Source organism: Neodiprion lecontei, chromosome 1, assembly GCF_021901455.1.
Source record: "Neodiprion lecontei isolate iyNeoLeco1 chromosome 1, iyNeoLeco1.1, whole genome shotgun sequence".
Lineage (NCBI taxonomy): Eukaryota > Metazoa > Arthropoda > Insecta > Hymenoptera > Diprionidae > Neodiprion > Neodiprion lecontei.
The window spans coordinates 37,984,620-38,004,882 of NC_060260.1; the positions used below are offsets into that span (position 1 = coordinate 37,984,620).

The window sequence follows — 20,263 nt, forward strand, 5'->3', positions numbered from 1 at the left end:
CTTCTACCTAACCGTTCGATTTTTAGCCGGGGTCGTTTAATATAACAGAGGTTACAGAGCGCAGTGCAGCCCCTTAAGAGAGTTTTTCCGCCGAAATTGGCGGGCCGCCAATTTTCCATATCTGGAGCGATGACTAAGAGGCCGAGAGCGCGGACCAATCGGATCCCGGCTCGGTTTCATCGGCCAATCGTGCGCCGTTACCAAAATCCATCTACACCCCAACACGAGGCTTCGGTTAGGCAAGGACGCCTCGCCCCGGCCAATCGAGTCGCAAAGCCCGCGTTTTCTTCCTCTCGTTTTCTTTATTTCTCACCCTTTTTTTTGAGGAGGGACACAAAACCAGCTCTATCTATACACTCCGACTTTCGCCTCTGCCTTCCTTCTTGAAGTAGGAACGAAAATAAAAAAGGAAACGAGGTGAGAAGAGGGAGAGATTCGACCGCGTCGTTGGTTCTCAGGTTTTATTTCATCGTCGCTTAGTTCCAATTTATATATTGTTTATTTATCGGTCTAATATCGCGTAATTATATCACGTGGTTGACGAATTTTCGTAATTCATCGCACGAGTATTTCTGGTTTTTTTTTCAGATCCGTGATCTAGGAGGGGATAGATCTTTTTGAGAATCGTCCGGTGAGCTGGTCTTTTTTTCTCGTTTCATTTAAATCGCACGCTCGTTTTAATTGTTATATGTATACGCTTCGATCGAGTGTGGACAAAGTATTGTTTGATTAATCACCGCCGATTTGTTACACCTACCGCCTGTTAAATCCGCAGTAATTAATTTATACTTACTTATTATAACTCTATGCTTACGGACTGCACGCGTGTTTACAAACTTTACGACACCACGACGACGACGACGCGTCTGGAGGCCGCGAAGACCAAAGACGTAAAAGGGTCAGTAAGTCAGGGTCTCCTTTCCTGCTGCATTCTTCACTCCCGTTCTCCAACACCTTTCACACACCGCCTCTTGGGCGAGATTGTACGGTTCCGTTTCTCAAGGTCTGGAATCTCGACGCGCATTGTCAGATTCATCCCTGAAGCGACGGCTCGAAACAAGGAATCGAACAATGAGCATCGAGATATTTATGTGGTTAAAAATCGAAAAAGGTGTAAACTGATCTCATCTTGTAGGTATTGCATAGATAGAATTTTACGAATATCGTACGATTGCGGGATGATCAAGTTTCGAAACACTTGCAGTTGGCCGCCATTTTGAAACCTGAAGCCGCGGGATTTGAAACAAATTCACGGCACACAATTTTGACGCGTGCTTCGGATTTTCCATCTACGAAGGGAATCGTTTCGAAAGAAACACTGAGAAATTTTTATTTCCGGTTACCGCTCAGTCCTTGACTGTTTTCATTTTTTATGACAATCGAAAAATATAGTTCTAGGTAGAAAATGAAAATTACTTTTCCATCCGTTACTGTTCTTTCTCATTACGATCGCTGTTGCTATATTTTCTTGCAACTGTTGCGAAAATTTAACGCTTGTGCAACGATAAATTGACGTTGAAGCCTTGTTTAACTAAAAAAGTAGAGTAAACCCCAGAAACTGATTTTGCGTTGCAATAACCAAAAAAGGATCGACGATAGCGCAAAATTTTAACGCGTACCTCGTTTTTCGTAATTCCAACAATATTCAAACAGTTTTTTCAACGATACCTGTTTTACTAAATTTTTCTAGTTACCGTAACAAATGAAATTTTTCTCAGTGAAGAAAAGACAGGTAATGAACGAGAAGTGGAAGGTCGGGGATCGCGACGAAGGGCCGGAAAGAGGTTTGCCTACTTTTCTGACTTTTGTCGGACTCGGAGCGAGGTTTTAACCCCTTTTTAACCCCTGTCAGTGCGGCAAAGACCCCCCGCAGCTGGTAATTTGTGTTTTGGCAGGTTTCCATCGTAGGCGCGATTCTCGGAACCAATCTTAGCCTAGTCTCTCTGGCGACCCTCGTCCGCAGTGGCCAATGGACATGGAAGTGTGGAAATAGTGGCGAATCGGAGCGGTTCTCTAAACACCCCGCAAGAGGCTCACCCTTCAGAGGTCGTCCTTACGTAAGAAAGTCGGAGAGAAGAACGGCCCAGGGGCAAACGTTTAAATTTAAACCTATGAATAAGTCTTGCCTCAACTCTGCTGGCTCCCTACCCATGGACCGTTGATGCCGATGCTTGTGCTTGTGCTTTTGCTTGTGCAGCCTCCGTTGCGTGTCAACAACTCTAAACCGACGGCGCAAGGGTTACAGCCAAGATGGAAAAAGGAGAACAACTCTAAACCGGAGCTGTTTACGATCGTCCGAGGGATCGGGCCTCGTAAGAAGCGACTCGGGAAGTTGTACCGCTCACGAGTATGAAGTGGCGAAGGTGAGAAGAGAGCCTAACGATGGGAAAACACGCTGAGAAATATGTTATTTGTTAAAGTCGCCAGAAAAATTGAGTAAACAGGTGTCGTTGAAAAAACTGTTTGAATATCGTTGGAATTACGAAAAACGAGGTACGCGTTAACATTTTGCGCTATCGTCGATTCTTTTTTGGTTATCGCAACGCAAAATCGGTTTCTGAGGTTTACTCTACTTTTTTAGTTAAACAAGGCTTTAATGTCAATTTATTGCTGCACGAGCATTAAGTTTTCGCAACAGTTGCAAGAAAATGTAGCAACAGTGATCGTGATGAGAAAGAACAGTAACGGATAGAAAAGTAATTTTCATTTTCTACCTAGAACTGTATTTTCCGGTTATGGTAAAAAATGAAAATAGTTAAGGACCGAACGGTAACCGGAACTAAAAATTTCTCTCAGTGCAAGAATGGAAGGTTTTTCCGGCCAGATACTTTCAAGCGCTCCGGTTACCGAGTTGATACTCTGTGTACGCTTTATTATTATAACCGTCGGAATTCTCTCGCAGTGGTCGAAACCGTGTCGCTTTAATGAATAATGGTGTACACGCGTTTCGGTGTTGCAGTATTTTCCGAAAAACAGTGCCAACAACTTCAGCGAATCTGTATTATGTTCTCTCACAATTTTTCAAAGCTAACTATTCGCTCCTTCGCACTTGTCAAATAAGACAGATTTTAATCGCCACGTACCGTATATTTTTAATTTCACTCCCACACGCTACGCGTTTGCAGGAAGAAATAACAAAATTACGATGCTCTCGCTTAATTTTAATAATCCGATCGCGGCTCGCGGTATGTTTTTTTTTATCTCAATTCGTGCGAAGGATACAGAGAACGTGTCACAACGGTTTTTAACATCTTCTAGTCCCATTTACCGAACCCAACGCTGTTTGTTGAAATAATTTTCCGAGCGTTAAACACATATTATCACCATTAGCCTCTTGCCTCGGATATTATTCGATCAACCGGAAGTGGGAGGGCTTCCCGTAGCTGATGAACGACGAAACTGAGAACGTATCGAAGTGGACTTGCATCGGCTTCTTGTGATTTTATTTTTATTTTAAAATTTTTTTTGGCCTCTCTCTTTCTCTCTCCGTCTTTTTCTTCATTATTCACGTCACAAAATCTTCGACGAGGTTTCCTCAGCCATGAGACTACATTTTCCATAATCCGCGTGATCTTGCAGCTCTCACTTTTTTTTATACTTATAATCGTTCCACGCCGCAACAGTTGGTCAAGGTTAAAACAAAGGTGACACGGGGTCAAACATCACGCCGGAGCCTGTACGTATACATTCAACACCTCGATTTTCACCTTCGAGTTTTCTTTATTATTATTACGCGTATTGGTGTCGACGCGTTAAAGTGTCCAAATTTATAAAACACCGCGTGGGCGTTCAGATAAACCTCGTATAACTTATCGGCTGTACGTGTAACACGGAGAAATATCTGCCCGAGGCTAAAAATCGAAATACACAACGTAAAGCGATGAGACATAATTGCGCGACGTGATGGGTGCCTGTAACTTGAAAAAAAAAAAAAAAAATTCTATCCATGTCTGATAAATTGCTCATTTTTCATTACAGATACCGTGTTACACGTCTTTAGACGTCTTGTGTTTGACGTTATACGCGCTAGTCGGTGTTGAAAGTTGACTCGAGTATTGAGTAAGTGCAGATTATATACGTAAAGAGAGAAAAAAAAAAAAAAACTCCAGCGTTTTATTTCGCTATCGCTATAAAACCAAACCAATATATAATTTAGTTATCTTCCCATTTATCGAAATGCAAATGTAGTTCTATTATTTTTCAGGAGAGAGAGAAACTTCAAGGTACAATTGATTATCGGTTCTTCGCAGATTGAATTCTATCATGTGAAGAGGGAAGTATAGGTGTAAGTACCTTGTACACTAATGCACAAAGTGTGAAATCGATCATCGTCGATAAATTTAATAACAATCATATTACACGCTTCCTGTTTCCGACGAGTTTATACAATTATCAATCTTACAGTATACAATTATAAGCGCGAATATCAGAGTTAAAAAGTATTCGATGAACAGGGTTGTTTCATCCTGCGAAAATTAGCTGTCCCATACGAGTTTCTGCGATAATTACGGCAACCTTTAAACTGTGATTTTCTCAACCACGGTACGAAGTTTCATAAAATCGTGAATATACCGAAGCGAAAATCCTTGTCTTTCAAAGTGTGCATTACAGCCAAGTGCCGGGCAGTAAAGAGCAGGGGAATAATCACAGGCCGAAGAATGTCTACGTATACTAAACCGGAACTTGGGACTAACTTTCGAGTGTTTTTGCGACCGTAAAAGATACACACGCCGCGGCGACGTGAGGAGGATGAGGAGGAGGAAGAGGAGGAATGGTGCGAGGCTGAGAACCGGCGACGTAGGCGTCTCCCATGTGTGTCGCATTTAGCCGATGGGTGTGTAGGTCGCCTGAATACACGTGGGTATAAAAGTCCATCGCGGGCAGTCTTGTGCAGCGGGTTCAGAGCCTTCCTTTCTCGCCCCTCGTCCTCTTCCTCGTCTTCCTCTTCGTCTTTCGCCTTGCCTACGCGGTTTGCGCTCACTCCGACCGAGCGACCGGTTGGCCAGAGTTTCACGTTTCACGAGCTCTGCAAACCAGCCTCGTAAACATTCGCACTTACCTACTCTTCGGCTGGCGGAGGAAGAATGAAGATAAAAAGAAAAGAGAGAGAGAGAGAGAGAGAGAGAGAGAGAGAGAGAAAAATAAGTGAAAATAAAAAAGAAAGAAACACTTACGTACGATTATTCTCTCCTTAATCAGTTACAACGTATTATGCATCATGAGCAGCGATGTGGATCGAGTTACTGCGGTATCAGTTTCAATTTCAACGCTTTACTAATCACGATCTAATTCTACGTGTTTTGCTACCTATTATAAGTACACTGAGAGAAATTTTTTATTCCCGTTACCGATCAGTCCTTAACTATTTTCATTTTTTATCAAAATCGTAAAATATTGTTCTAGGTCGAAAATGAAAATTACTTTTCTATACGTTACTGTTCTTTCTCATTACGATCGCTGTTGCTATATTTTCTTGGCAACTGTTGCGAAAATTTAACGCTCGTGCAACGATAAATTGACGTTAAAGCCTTGTTTAACTAAAAAAGTGGAGTAAACCTCAGAAACTGATTTTGCGTTGCGGTAACCAAAAAAGGATCGACGATAGCGCAAAATGGTTAGGCGCACCTCGTTTTACCTAATTCCAACAATATTCAAACAATTTTTTCAACGATACCTGTTTTACTCAATTTTTCTAGATACTGTAAGAAATGAAATTTTTCTCATTGCGGACGAACGAGTCCGTCGTCATTTTTTCTACGACGAATTCATTTGTCTCGATGCTTTTGAGCACGAACGGGAATGCCGTCGTTTCACCGATATTGACGATATCTATTTATTATCGGTAACTAAATGCACGTGCATAACATACGGATCAATTATCAAAAAACGTCCGTTGAAGGAAATTTACGATACTTATGTACTTCAAAAATTTCCGTTTAATTTCACCGTTCGATTCTTGATAAATTTCAATAATTTTACGCGTAAAATTTCCAAACAAGGTGAAACAACGCTCTAAAATTTATATTCAATTATACTCCAACTAGTGAAAATTTATTGCGATCGGTGAATACCTCGTCATAGATCTCGCGTAGTGTATAATTTACATAAAAGATCAAACAATGGTTATAAGGTACGCCTCTCAAAATCATTCACCAAAACCATCATCGAATAGTAAAGTGCTACGGTGCTAAATATCTTCGTTCTGTCTCAGTAAGTACAACAGAAACCGAGTCCATTGACCCCGAGCAGTTGAGCTAATCCAGCCCGTTGAATATTCAGCCGTCCCTTCGGAGGGCTCGGGACGACGGGACAGCTGGTCGCGTGCCGAGGGGCCCGCAAGACCCGGTGGGCCCAACCACGATGGGCCCCTTCTTTGCCACGCGTCTACGGGGGCTCGTTAACGAGCCGTGCAGACACGGGTCCGTGGGGTGCGCAGTGTCGTAACTTCGCGTGTTCTTTCCCGCTTGACGAATTTACTACAACGCCCAGGTTTGGCGATTAAAAAGCTTTCGCAACGAAGCAGGTCTAAGAAAGTCCCAATAGTCTCTAAAGCGTTTTTCAGATACACTGAATCTGATCCTGGCGCATAATCGGTTCCTTAAAATTGAACTTTATGCCAAAAGAGGAGAATAGAATACCTGATTAATATTTATAACGTATTTTATTTTTTAGAATGGAAATCGTCCAACCTATTCGATGATCGTTTACATGCGATCTGTAATTACAACCTAGAAAAATTCAGCAAAACAGGTATCGTTAAAAAAAAACAGTTTGAATATTGTTGGGATTACGAAAAACGAAAAATTATTGTCGATCCTTTTTTGGTTATTGCAACGCAAAATCAGTTTCTGAGGTTTACTGTACTTTTTTAGTTAAACAAGGCTTTAACGTCAATTTATTCTTGCACAAGCGTTAAATTTTCGCAACAGTTGCAAGAAAATATAGCAACAGTGATCGTAATGAGAAAGAACAGTAACGGATACCAGACTTTTCGGTAACGGCTGGAAAACTAATTTTCATTTTCTACCTAGAACTATATTTTTCGATCGTGGTAAAAAATGAAAATAGTCAAGGACTGAGCGGTAACCGGAAGTAAAAATTTCTCTCAGTGCGAGAGGCAGGCACGTGACACGAAAGGGTTTCTTGTTAGGTGTAATTTTCAATTTCAATATCGTCGCTTCGCCACGCCGCAGGCGATGTAGAGAAAGCATGGAGGGGGGAGCGATATTTTATAAATATTCAGTACGTTGAATTTGTTTTTAATATTTATTCTTCAGCGGACAAGCATCGTGTTTTATTATCGTACATGCAGAATGTATTACCTACCGTCTATCGGTATGTACGATATGTTTATAATATATACCATAACAATATCGCAATTTGTGTAATTATCTGCAACTGCGTGGCTGTTCTAAACTATCAATCAAGATCACCGAGACGCCGTCAGAGATCTTTGCGCAAATGTCAATCGAGATTTAACAATAAGCAGAATCACATTTGAATAATCATAATCGCAGGCTCTACGCAGCGGTTCGCAAGTTTGATGTGTCTATGCATAATACATCGCTTTGTATCGTGTATACGATACATATGTGTTTGTAATATTACGAACTAACAAATCGGATATTTCATATAACGTGTTATCAACTGGGAAAATAAGGCGAAGCAAGTACGATAACAAAGATATAAATAAGAAAAAAAATTTGTATTGTACATAACAAATGTCGCATTTATAATTGTTCACAAGATGTGGAAAACGTAAGAGCAACAAAAGATATCAAGAGACACTTTGCGTTACAAAAAGGAAAAATATTACTTAGACCTACGCAACGTTTGCGATGATTAGTTTACTTACGTTTTGCACAAATTCGCTCGTAGAAAATAATTTTTTTTACATATCTACCGTATCGACTGCAGCATAGAATGCGGTCGAACGAAGTGTGCAAAGACGCAAGAGTAGTTAAAAGTGTTACGATTATTCGAGTACATGTGTAATAAAAGTGAGCCGTAAATTTGATAAATCAACCATACGTGCGGTGATAAAGTTATAAGTGTAATTATCGCGAGAGGATTAAGATTATCGAGACAAGAGTGTAAACAATGTGCGTTCAGTGTTCGAGAAGTAGTTAGAATCCGAAAAATATAAGTGGTTAAATAGAAAAAAAGCTTGTTCTAAACGTCTGTGTATACCTATCTGTATATACATATCTATATGTATACGACGTACATGCCGCAGCGTTAAACGTGTTTGAAATTTACGAGTCAAAACAATCAATAACCTTTCATAGCATTGTAGCAGTACCGAGGTGTGTAACTTGATAACCCTGCAGCAGCTTTTTGCGCTGCGTATACTTATCCCTCAATTCTGACAGAACTCGTAAATTAACTTACTTACATACTTCGCGCTTCGCTCAAACTCGGGGAAAAATTAATAATCGCAGGCTCAGGTCCGCTTGAGTGATAGGAGAAGAAAGCTGACCCGAGATTATTGTGTAACTTGTTAAAAATGCTGGTGAAATCTACGAGAAAATTGAAACTCCAGAATCAAACTTCGGAATTGTCTGTTATTGAAACATGCACTCTTGTGAATCGAAAAACTTTACTAAATTTCACCGAATCTGTGAAAACTGAGAAAACTTGGACGAAGACTCGAGATGTTGAGAACTACTGCCGACCGAAGTCTCGTACTGTAAACTCAGCAAAATCGTCTGCGCAGCTGTACATGCATAAGGTGAAAAACAATTCTCGGTAAATTTGGTCAATTGCATGAAACTTTTACCTTGCGGCAAATAATTGCACGTTTCGCGATGCTTGAGAGGCGTTGCAATAAGGGTCATTGGCACACTTTCCAACTGATGTACACACACACACACACATATGCATACGAATAAAAAATACCTAAACATTTGCACACCTGCATTATTATATTATATTTTCACCTTCACGCTATGTTGCGTTTCTTCTCTTGAATTTATTCAATTCCTTTTCCAGCGGCTGAAAGCAAATAGATTTTTAATTCTTGCCTCGCCTTCGTTCGTGCGTATTAAAATTATACCACATGCGGAAGTAGCGCGTTTTCTTTTTAAAATTGGAGATAAATTTTTATCGTGAGATCTTTGAAATAAAATAGAAAAAAAAAAAAACAAAGAATCCAATAACTCTGATATCCAATTTCGAACGATTGTTTTATCAACTATTATCATAATCAGTAGACTAATTGACTGACCGAAGCTGCTGAGCGTTCGTACACGGCTGTAAATATTGAGAAGTCGCGTACGGTAAAAGAATGTAACGGAGCTCGGCGACTGTTTAGACTTGAATTAAACATTGACTTAGCAACGTGCACGCCGACTCCGAGAAGACAAAGAACCGAAAATGCTCCGAGTGTCGTAGAGTTTGGAAAAACCGACGGTCACTGGAAGTTAGGAGCCGTTCGAGGTGGCTGCACGCACGGCATAGTAATAAAGTGTTATAATCCTGTTACACCCGTCTCGAATATCAATTTATCGACCATTGTTGTTTCTGCTTGGCGAAACTCCATGCACTTTGTACAACTTTTATTGTACCATGTACGTATGTATGTCGAGAGTCGAATAAATCGAATATCGAAAATAAATATGACGGCGCTCATTTCACAGAACTACACTGAGAAAAATTTCATTTGTCGTAGTGACTAGAAGAATTGAGTAAAACAGGTGTCGTTGAAAAGATTGTTTGAATATTGTTGGGATTACGAAAAACGAGGTACGCGAAACCATTTTTCGCTATCGTCGATCCTTTTTTGGTTATCGCAACGCAAAATCAGTTTCTGAGGTTTAATCTACTTTTTTAATTAAACAAGGCTTTAACGTCGATTTATCGTTGCACAAGCGTTAAATTTTCGCAACAGTTGCAAGAAAATATCTTTTCGATTGTGATAAAAAATGAAAATAGTTAAGGACTGGGCGGTAACCGGTACTGAAAATTTCTCTCAGTGTAACAACCTCTTCTTTCCAATCCATATCACTGCTCGACCGTTTTTATTGGCACCTAAAATCTCTTTTCGGATACTTTCAAAAAAATTATGCGATAATCGCAGCGCGAGAAAAAATATACACGTAAAAATAGTGAAATTACACTCAGCGTAAATTTTTCTTAACTTTCTTGCAGGGTGAAATAATTTCGTAGTTAAGCCCAGATTAATCGAAGACTTAGCGAATGTTGTAACGAACCTACTATAAATCACGTGACGCGTGAATTCAGCAAACCAGAAAATAATCAAAATGGCCGCTGTAAAAATGCCTACCATTCAATTCGAGGTACACGATTGGTTCCAGAATTCACCGGCGATCATCAAGATTCGGACTAATTCAGGTTACAAAACACCATCATAGAAAGAATAGCTTAATTATACATTTACTGTCACCTTCGGTGACACTCTCGAAACTCAAAATTCAGCCTGCAAAGTACATCATTGTAACATTGCGAATTTGTGATTTTTTGATCCAGCCGATTTGTGCATAAATATAGGAAAATCGTTCCTCGGAAGAGTTCAAATTTTACGAATCACATACTTCGTCACATCAATTGCAACCGAAAAAACGAAGCGCTGATGGTATTCAAACAACGGAGCTTCTTGCTCCCACGAACTGGTTTGTTTTGTTGATAAAATTTGGGTTGATTTATCTAAAATCAAAAGGCTCTTGAAATCAAATTTTTCTTTCACACAACGAAGAATCTAGTTGTCTCTACACTTCATTTTTCTAGGTACAGTACCGGTTACAGTCCATCAACTTCTTAGCCCTCACGCTGCACACCGGGGTCAAAATAATCCCACGGCATGTTCACCTTAAATTCCACATAAAAAGTATCCAAAATAATCTGATTTGATCCAAGATAAATTATGAAATATCGTAAAAATCGTTAATTCTTTCTTATTCCAAAAATTCAATCTCACTCATTCGCAAAACAAATACCTTTTTCCTATCTCGGAGTATGTCCATATTTTGTTTCTTTTTGTTTTTTTGTTCTTCTTGAAGCTAAAAATTCAGTGAGTTACGATTGATTTCCCGTTATTTTGTTGTTTTATGAATTTCTTTGCCACATTCGAAAGTTAAGTTCACCAAAGATATCCAACTCGCCTTGAAATATCATAATTAAAGAATATCCCAGAATTTTTTTCAAATTATTCGAATAGATATCACCGTTTCTAAGCAATGATTTTTGACGTGGAGTCTCGAACGATCTTAGTTCGACACCGGTGTTACAAACAATAGGTATGCCGCGCAATGGTTAATTCTAATCTCAGCTCTCTCCTTTCCTCTCAATCAAGGCAAAAAAAAAAAAAAATAAATAAAAATAAAAAATAAACAAAATAAAAATGTATACACATATAATATAAGAAAAAAAACAACGTGAAAGATTGAAAAAAAAAGTCGCTCGATCCGCGATTCTTTCGGCACGAAGGGGGCAGCACAAGGGAAGCAAGACTGAGGGGAGAAAAAGGGGGGCAATCGACCACAACTGCCGTCTGTCGCGGGGATTCCCTACGCCCCCTATCACGCATGGTCGATTTCCAGGACGTGGAAGGGCAGAGGCAAGGCTGCCGACCTTGCAGCAACAGCAACAGCAACAGCAACAGCGGTAACGGCACCGTGTGTTAACCCTCTTTCCTTTCCCTCCCCCGCGCTCTGTACTTTACAACGTTAGGATAAGGGCAAAAGGGGGGTGGGGGGTCCGAAATGGGGCACGGGATGCACGATGGAGTTATTGATTTTTCTCCTTCTCCCGCGTGCTTGTGCGTTTGTTGTGCACACTTTTACACATACGCGCAATCGTGCACAGACACGTGAAAAAATGGCGGACGTGCCCCGTCTATGGGATGGAGGTGGGGGGTATTTGCTCACTTCGCCGATATGGGCGCAGACAATTCTTCGTGCCCTCGTGCGAAAGAATAACGGCATTGGATTATACGAGATGTGTGTGTATATATATATGTGTTATAACTTGTAGTTTATATACGTGTATAATATTCGCACTTTTGCAGGCACGGAGTTGCGGGGGGCGATTCTGCCTTTCGCTCATGCATGGGGGATAAGAAAGAGGGGGCGTCTAGTGTCGCGGGCGGTATTTCCACGCGATGAGGAACATCGTGTAATGTATGGCTGCGATTCTATATGCGCGCGTCGTTTATTTCATCTTGATCACGAAGCTCAGCTGCGGAAATGGATGGAGAAAATTGATGTCACCAATCGCGTTATATTCTTTATAGGAGAAACTGTGAGTTCTAATTGTAATATATCGCTTTTGCGAGTAACAAGTTTCGCGGATATTATAGAATATATTTTGTGATAAAACCCTTGTACCGATCATATTCAACTTTTTTCTTATTTCAGATGTGAGAAGTACGATGCTTACTTTATTTTCAATCGAGTATTCAGCCGGTGGATGGGAAACAGCGACTCGACTTATCGTCATGGTTTCTTATCCTGTCGCTTCATCGTGATCGACGACCACGGCTTCGATTCACAACAATGGGCCGAATAATTAGAACAACGGTGATTAAACTACCCGATATGTGCTTTCGACGGTATACACTATGGTGCGACGAAGAATTGATTCCAACATTTTCATAATTGTTGAAATTTTCAGCGCAAGTCCGAAGGGGTTGGCCTTCCTTTCTTCACGATTTCTTCACCAAAGACCTTTCATCTCTGAATCCATTCATACGACTTTGCCTAGACTAACCAGATATCAAGGATTCCAAAAAAGGCGTTCCAATTATCGTGGTATTAACAACTGACAAATTGCGAATAAAATATTGGAAAATTCAATTATTTATTCGTTTCAATCCAGGTTACAAAAAGTAGCAGCGATACAGTATCAAATGTAACATATCGTATCTTGCAGGGGTGCGTTGCGCTTGTACGCAAGCCAGAACTTGAAATATACTTACTAACTACGACAATGACTGTCTAATATAATATTTTTCATGTTCTGCTTAATATAATATGTACTGCAATCCTTTGTGCTGTTCTAATGTTCAAACATATTACGAAATGTTCAATGTTAACATACTTTTGGATTTCTTTTCGACTTTCACTTAGTACTATTGGGTAACTTGTTAAAATACTACACACTGACACCCCAACACTTGTATGAAGATTAAGGCGTATTAAATAAACAGCCAAAACTTGGTAGTTATATATTCGTGACTTTTCTTACCGACCTTTTCACAACTCCTGTGCAAATTTCCCGTATTTTGGTCGAAGCTCTTGATACATTGGTAAAAGAGGTTGACCTTGCTTTTTTGGCGTTTTTGGATACGGACATTTTTCCATCTGAAATCGATTTGTAAGATTCTTCTGAGACTGACTGAACCCTTAAGAATGCGCTGAGGATATCAAAAACAGAGTTGGACCTGCGATTGAGAAAATTGTTGAAAAGTTCCTGGTTTTTGCAGTTGCCGCTCCTCGGCCGTTGCTCGCAGCGTGTTCGACCTTGGCGCAATCAGGTCCTCTCGTAAAATTACGTCGATATAGCGTACGGATGATGCAATTCAAACATTTTTCGGAATCGTCATATTTTCACCAAAAATCCTAAGGGGTTAGCCTTCCTTTTTTTTAACCAAAAAATCTTTCGTCTCAGAATTGATTTGTATGACCCTTTCCCGACCAACTGGACCCCCAGGAACTCAGAAAACGCAGCGAAAAGAGCCTGGGACCAACAGCAGAGGAATGACGACGAAATGATCTTCAACTGAAAAATGTGAAAAACACAGGTCCTCGTTTTTTGGCTGTAACTGTTGATCCGTTGCTCGCAGCGTATTGGGACTGCGCTTAATCGATTCCTTTCGCAAAACTACGTCGGAATAGTGCCAAAAAGAATTTATTCCAGCACTTTTCAAAATCGCGAAAATTTTCGCCAAAAATACAAAGGGGTTAACCTTCCTTTTTTTTTGACCAAAAAATCTTTCGTCTCAGAATTAATTTGTACGACTCTTTCCCGACCAATTGGACCCCCAGGAACTCAAAAAACGCAGCGAAAAGAGCCTGGGACCAACAGCAGAGGAATGACGACGAAATGATCTTCAACTGAAAAATGTGAAAAACACAGGTCCTCGTTTTTTGGCTGTAACTGTTGATCCGTTGCTCGCAGCGTATTGGGACTGCGCTTAATCGATTTCTCTTGTAAAATTACGTCGGAATAGTGCCACAAAGAATTTATTCCAGAACTTTCCAAAATCGCGAAAATTTTCGCCAAAAGTACAAAGGGGTTAACCTTCCTTTTTTTTTGACCAAAACATCTTTCGTCTCAGAATTAATTTGTACGACTTTCTCCCGACCAATTGGACCCTCAGCAGCTCAAAAAACGCAGCGAACAGTGCATGGGACCAACAGCAGAGAAATTATGAAGCAAATTTTCTGTTTTTCGGTTACAAAGGGGTCAATGGTTGTTGGTTCATGGTGTTTATTTATTTTTTCATCATAGTGTTGGGAAACAGATCGTAAAAGGCAATTACCAGAGATACAATATTGTAAAAGATCCACACATATATGTATAACATTCCCACAGCTAAGAAACTAGACCTAAGACTACATCTGGCCTAAAAAAATACACACGTATCGCGAAAGCAAAAATCAAAGAAAGGAAACACCAACAGTAACGATCATCAACTGTACCGAGACTCTTCAGTCCGGAAAAGATGCAGGTAAAGTCACGCTTAAACGCGGCAAGAGTCGTAGCAGACCTAAGTTCGCCCGGAAAACAATTTCAATGTTGAACGCCAGTGATGGCCAAGGAATCACCGGGCTTGCCTTGCTTTTGCTGCAAGTCTTCAGTCAGACACTTCTGGTCTTGAAATCAGAATCACATCGATATAATTATTGCGCATTATACACGGCGTGCGTAAAATATTTATTGACCGCGGAAACTGGGAAGGCCGAATGAAATTCAGCGGGGTATATTGCACAACATGTAATTGCACGTCGTATTTCTACTTGGAATTTCTCTAAACCACAATTTGTATTCGTCGATCTGCACGTATATCCATTCTCTTAATATGCAGTGGTCATGTAGTGAAAATCCTCTTTTCAAACCTCAAATAACAGTATATTTACCACAGGCCTTGCTTTATTCAGCTGGCTTGTATTACAGCCGCCATGAACATTCCTAGAAAAGCCGATATTAGGGAAACATTCACTTGTGTTCAACTTGCGGTGTGCTGTATCACAAAAGTTGTCCATAAAATATTTGTGCTGCGCAGAATGTGGTCCCGCATAATTGTCCGGACCCTGAAAATCACAAAATGGTTTCAAATTCATTCTCACTTCAAATCGATGAATAAGAATATCTGGAAAGCCTAGAACGTTAAAAAATTCAATGACTAAGTATAATTGATGAAAGGAAAACTTTCTTACCAGAACGATCACAGTTTGGCTGTATTTTCCTGCTTCTTATCTTTCAGAGAATTCAATCCAATTTTTATAAAATTGATTACAGATATCTACCATCAGCAGAAGTGATTTCGAGTGGCTCAAGGCTGAGATCAAACGTACAGTTCAGTCAAAGAGCTGTAAAGGCAGAAATACGATGTAACGAAGGTTTGAAAGTGCAACTGAAGTCAGTCGAGTTGAATTTTTGTTGAAATAACAATTTATTAACAAAGAAAAAAACTTTTTAAAACCATAAATTTCAGACACAATATCACAATTATTCACGATCTTCAATTTACCTCATCGTCGAATCATTTCTATAACCCACTGATCGTGAGAAAAATCGCGAAGTTTGGACGAATTTTTCATTTCAACGATGATTTAATACACAGGCATGTAACGATAAATTTCATTTCAGGTAAACGAAACTGGATGAACTTTCCTCACAGCTCTTTGGCTGGACTGTACTTTTGGTACATTCGTACGAATCGTCGAAGTATAAAAAAAGGCACGTACCCAGAAACGTGATAAGGAAGATTGATAAAAATGTGACCGTATATTATATAGGGCAAATATAGATTCCCTTAGGGCCGTCTTGTTCTACAGGCAAGGCCTGCGACTCGTGTGCTCAAATCTCGTTAATAATTCAGGCCTCCGAAGTATTCCGAGAACGATTGACAGCGCTCGAGTTGCGAGATACGTGGCTGCGGTTCTCCGTTGCAATTATCATTCGCCGCGGATTGCATAAATTAAGTCGACGCATTGCATAACCGACATCACATCAAAGGTAAGTACCGGTTGTGCCGCCTGCTTGTAGCGACAGCAATAACCGCAGTATATGCGGCGTTGAATAAATTCTGCCGTGCGTTGTAGATGTAAATTTTGAATAGTAAATGATAAATTTTCAACCGTATAATAACAATGAACAATTGTGCTTTGTCCGCGCGCTTTTGAGTCCGCGAGGATGTGAGATTATAGTCGAGGCTCAATGGCTTGCTCGCATCGTATCGCAAGGCTTCGCTGGTTGACTTTCCTCGGATTCTAAACTGGGTCGACGACGGTACAGATAAGCAAACGCGTCCAGTTGTTGTTTCAAACCGCATTTTATACCGGACAGTTTTGTCGCCCTTGCGTATCTTGCCAGTTCCTCAAGTGTGTATCGTCGATGTGTGAGTGATGCCTGAAAAATGAGGCGGCGTTGAAGTTCCGAATTTGAAAAGTTCCGAAAACGCATAATTTCGTATTTTTTATCGAGAAACTTGAAGCAGAGAAATCAAACCTTGAAGAAACGACGAATTTCAATGGAGCAAATTCAAGTTCGATAGAGCAAAATTCCGAATAATAAAGTTATCATGGCGTGAAATTCCGAAAGTTAAAATAACTCACACAGCTTAGTTTACTCAACGAGTGGGTGTGAAAATTTAGAAAAACCAAAAACCAGAATAACCAAGATTCCGAACGAAAATCCAAAACAAAGAAAGATCAAAGTGGTGAAATTTCATCAAGCCAGAAATTCACAGAACTGAAAATCTTCGATCATTCCGAGTCTTAATGTTTCAGATTTTTGAATTTCGGAACTTTGACTTGTCGGAGTTGTGTCCTTTCGGTATTTTGTTCCTTCGAAAGAAAACTTCGGAATTTGGCGCTTTCGGAACGTTTCAAATTTGGAATTTCAACCTCACCCCCGAAAAACGTACGATTTTGGTAGCTGCAAAGAGAAAATCTAACAGTTCTTACACAATTCTCCGTAATTATGATCACTGGCACGTTATTATTTTTTTGTTTTTTCATCTGTAACAATTAAGATAATTTGATTTTGGTGCAGCAATAAATTGATGCTACGGTTTCGATTAGCTGAAAAAACGCCGTAAACTAAACAAACAGATTAAGCGTTGCAATAAGCAAAAAATTTTGCACCTACAATTACAATCAAAAGATTTTCTTTACCGCTGGACGGCGCAAGGACGTTTTTTGGATCGCAAAGGCGTTGAAACAATCCAACGCTTGTGTAGTTTGTAAGAATTCATACTTGATGCATCCAAGATCAAGATCTTTATACATACCACGCAGTTGCATATTCGTAACCTTGACAATTGCTGCGGTGAACGAGAACAATAATGAATACGAATTATATTATTCTCACTATTGCGCGAGTTTCTTTACACGTACATATATGCATTTGGTTTTTTCCGTCTGCAAAATCAACAACGTCAGGAAATACTGGATAATTTGATCAAAATCGTGAGGAAGCAGGTCTCCGATTTTTAAACGAAAAACAAACTCTGAGAAAGATTTCCATTCAAGATCTCGCTGCTTAATTACAACAAAATTATGCCTTGAGTTTCATGGATGAGAAGATTTCAGTATGCATTAATCTTTTCTTGATTGGTATTCAAATCAGGCAAACGTATGTGCGTGTGTGTGTGTGTGTGTGTATATATATATGCAACATAGACACCTACATGTATGCGTACATGTGTACAAGTTCCAGGAATAGATGAGAAAAAATGAGAAATACAAACGCTCAAGATTGAAGATCGTGAAAAGGTGATTAATACACTGCATGTCTGTATAATTAAGAAGACTGGAAAGAATATCGCATGACAATATAAATTCAGCATTGCATTCAGGATTTTCAGGGAAACGTATTGTGTCCGCATATACGGCAGGTGATTCCGTCTACATTAATACCTGTACATGATATGGTAAGTAGTGTAGGTTCATAGTTTTTTGTCCATTAAACTGTTTCTTTTCTTTTTTCTTCTTTTTTGTTTTTTCGCGTGTGTTTTTTCCTCATACACGTATCTTCCCCGCAATCACTCAAGTTGAGGAACAATTAAGCAGGTACAGCGATTCGCAATTAAACCCTGAGTATAACGAGTTAATCTCCAATTAAGAACGTTGTGTGTAAGATGCCTACGTCGCTGGTATGCCCAGTGTGTTAGCTGGCGGTAACAGAAAACATTAAAATGTCTGCGGTCACGGTGAAATACGTACACCGCTTATATACGTATATGTTTAACACGTAGGCATGTATAAATACGTGGTTAAAAGTCAAGGATTTTTACTTCAGATTTACAGTCTACGTCTACGGCTTCGTATATAAGGTTTACAATAATTTTATGTCTTTAATTATGTTCGAGCAGCTCGCGTCGACAGCTGTCAAGAATGAACTCAATTGTATATTGTATTATTGTATATTACATAGGCATGCCTACCTGTAATGTATATCATTTACGTTTAACGGCTGTTCCACTTTCGAATACACATTCGGTCGTTTAATCATGCACGGACCGAGGCTCGGCTCGTCGACTGATTGCAGTCGTTAAATGCTGTTTAAAGCTTATAATTATACAATTTCCTCGAAACTGTTTTGTTTTTTTTTCCCCCAACTTTGAAAATTAGAAAAAGAGAAAAGAGAAGTGTAGAATGACGCAGCGCAAACTTCCGCAGACAAGAAATGTATGATAAATTCTAGCTTCGTCCGTTACCGCAACGATTGTTTGTGTCTGTTTCATTCTCGTTTGTTTTTTTTTCCTTTTTTTTTTTTTTTTTACCTTAGAACCGCGTCTCAAGGACCGGTTAAATTTAATTTCGAAAAATTATAGGTATCGATTACTATCGAAGGTTTTCCGTCGTACCGAAACACAATTTATCTCACGCTTCTGCAATTTTTTTCACCACGTATCGAGTAGTTATTCATTTATAATCGACAGGCATGAATATTTTATTATAATTTCTGCATTGATTAAAGGAACGTCTGTAGATATACTGGTTGAAAATATATACGTATTTATGTATACGAATATTATACAGTAAACTATAATTTCCAAGCACTCGTGTATACGTATATTTATATGATATAATTAGCAATTCAATTTGCAGATGTTAACAACGCGGCATGTTGCTTATTTTAACACCTTCGTTGAAAATTCACATAATTTCTTTTTCTAATCCTTTCATTTCTTCTTATTTCCCACTTCCGAATCAACGCGGTTTCGCCCACGCGTACGTTTATTATAATATGTATAAATACGTAAATATGCATATTCGGTTTGCACAGTGTCTTTGTAGTAATTATACTAATTCGCACGTGACCTTCGCGGTTTTACACATTTCAAATTATACATATATCTTACATAGACGCGGACTAACGAACTCGCTTCATTACGTTCGAGTATGCACGTATTATATACATGTAGATATACGTATACGTGTACGTACTTTGTACCTAAGTAGCAAAGTACGCAAAGAGCATAAATTATACAGCTAATATAATATACGAGAGTTTTCAAGATTTGCTTTGAATTCGGCTGAAGAAAAGACGGTACTGAAGACGAAGAAGAAGAGATAGAAAAAAAAGAAGAAAGAAAAGAAAAGAAACGGCGATGCGTTTACGTAAGTATATTTAACGCACGTAACAGATGATCGTTAAAAAAAAAAAAAAAAAAACCACATGCCAAGACCTTGAAAAATGCGTTAAACCATCTCTACGCAATCGTTACACAAATGCACGTGTATCTATAATGTATGTATACATGTAAAATTGCACATAGGCGTATACTTTTATTTATAATCCATTCACGCTACACATCCTAATTGTCCCTGTGATGTTTATTTCGCTATATGATAATGAGAGGTAATAAATTTCAACACCCGCATACAATGGTTTTGTTCCTACGATGAAATAAAATTTCATCCACTGGAGGCCTGCAAAATGGGAAGGAACCTTTTACCGGAAATTCAATTTGCTCCAAAGGAGCCTGGGGCGTGGAAGAGAAGGAAGGACGAAAAGGGCGAGAAGATACTGTACTGCGGAGGGGATCGCAACCGAACCGAGGGGGAGATTC

At 39.5% G+C, this 20,263-nt stretch overlaps 2 long non-coding RNA genes across 9 annotated transcripts in view; one reads left to right on the forward strand and one right to left on the reverse strand.

Moving 5' to 3' along the window:
- LOC107216669 overlaps positions 1–13,182 on the forward strand; it is a 75,627-nt gene extending 62,445 nt beyond the window's left edge. For 6 of the 8 annotated variants that reach the window (XR_006902536.1, XR_006902534.1, XR_006902539.1 and 3 more), the window contains 5 exons: positions 3,979–4,059; positions 4,205–4,285; positions 12,026–12,258; positions 12,375–12,536; positions 12,631–13,182. This is a non-coding gene — a long non-coding RNA (uncharacterized LOC107216669). Of the gene's footprint in view, positions 1–1,943; positions 2,364–3,978; positions 4,060–4,204; positions 4,286–10,746; positions 11,623–12,025; positions 12,259–12,374; positions 12,537–12,630 lie in introns of those variants that run through there. The other 2 variants (XR_006902535.1, XR_001525546.2) reach the window with 2 other exon arrangements.
- A 1,261-nt stretch (positions 13,183–14,443) lies between these two features.
- On the reverse strand, positions 14,444–16,798 carry LOC124295475. The gene is made up of 3 exons (XR_006905421.1): positions 15,930–16,798; positions 15,399–15,551; positions 14,444–15,272 (listed from the first exon to the last, which is right to left on the reverse strand). It is a non-coding gene; the product is annotated as an uncharacterized LOC124295475 (long non-coding RNA).
- Positions 16,799–20,263: the final 3,465 nt, after the last annotated feature.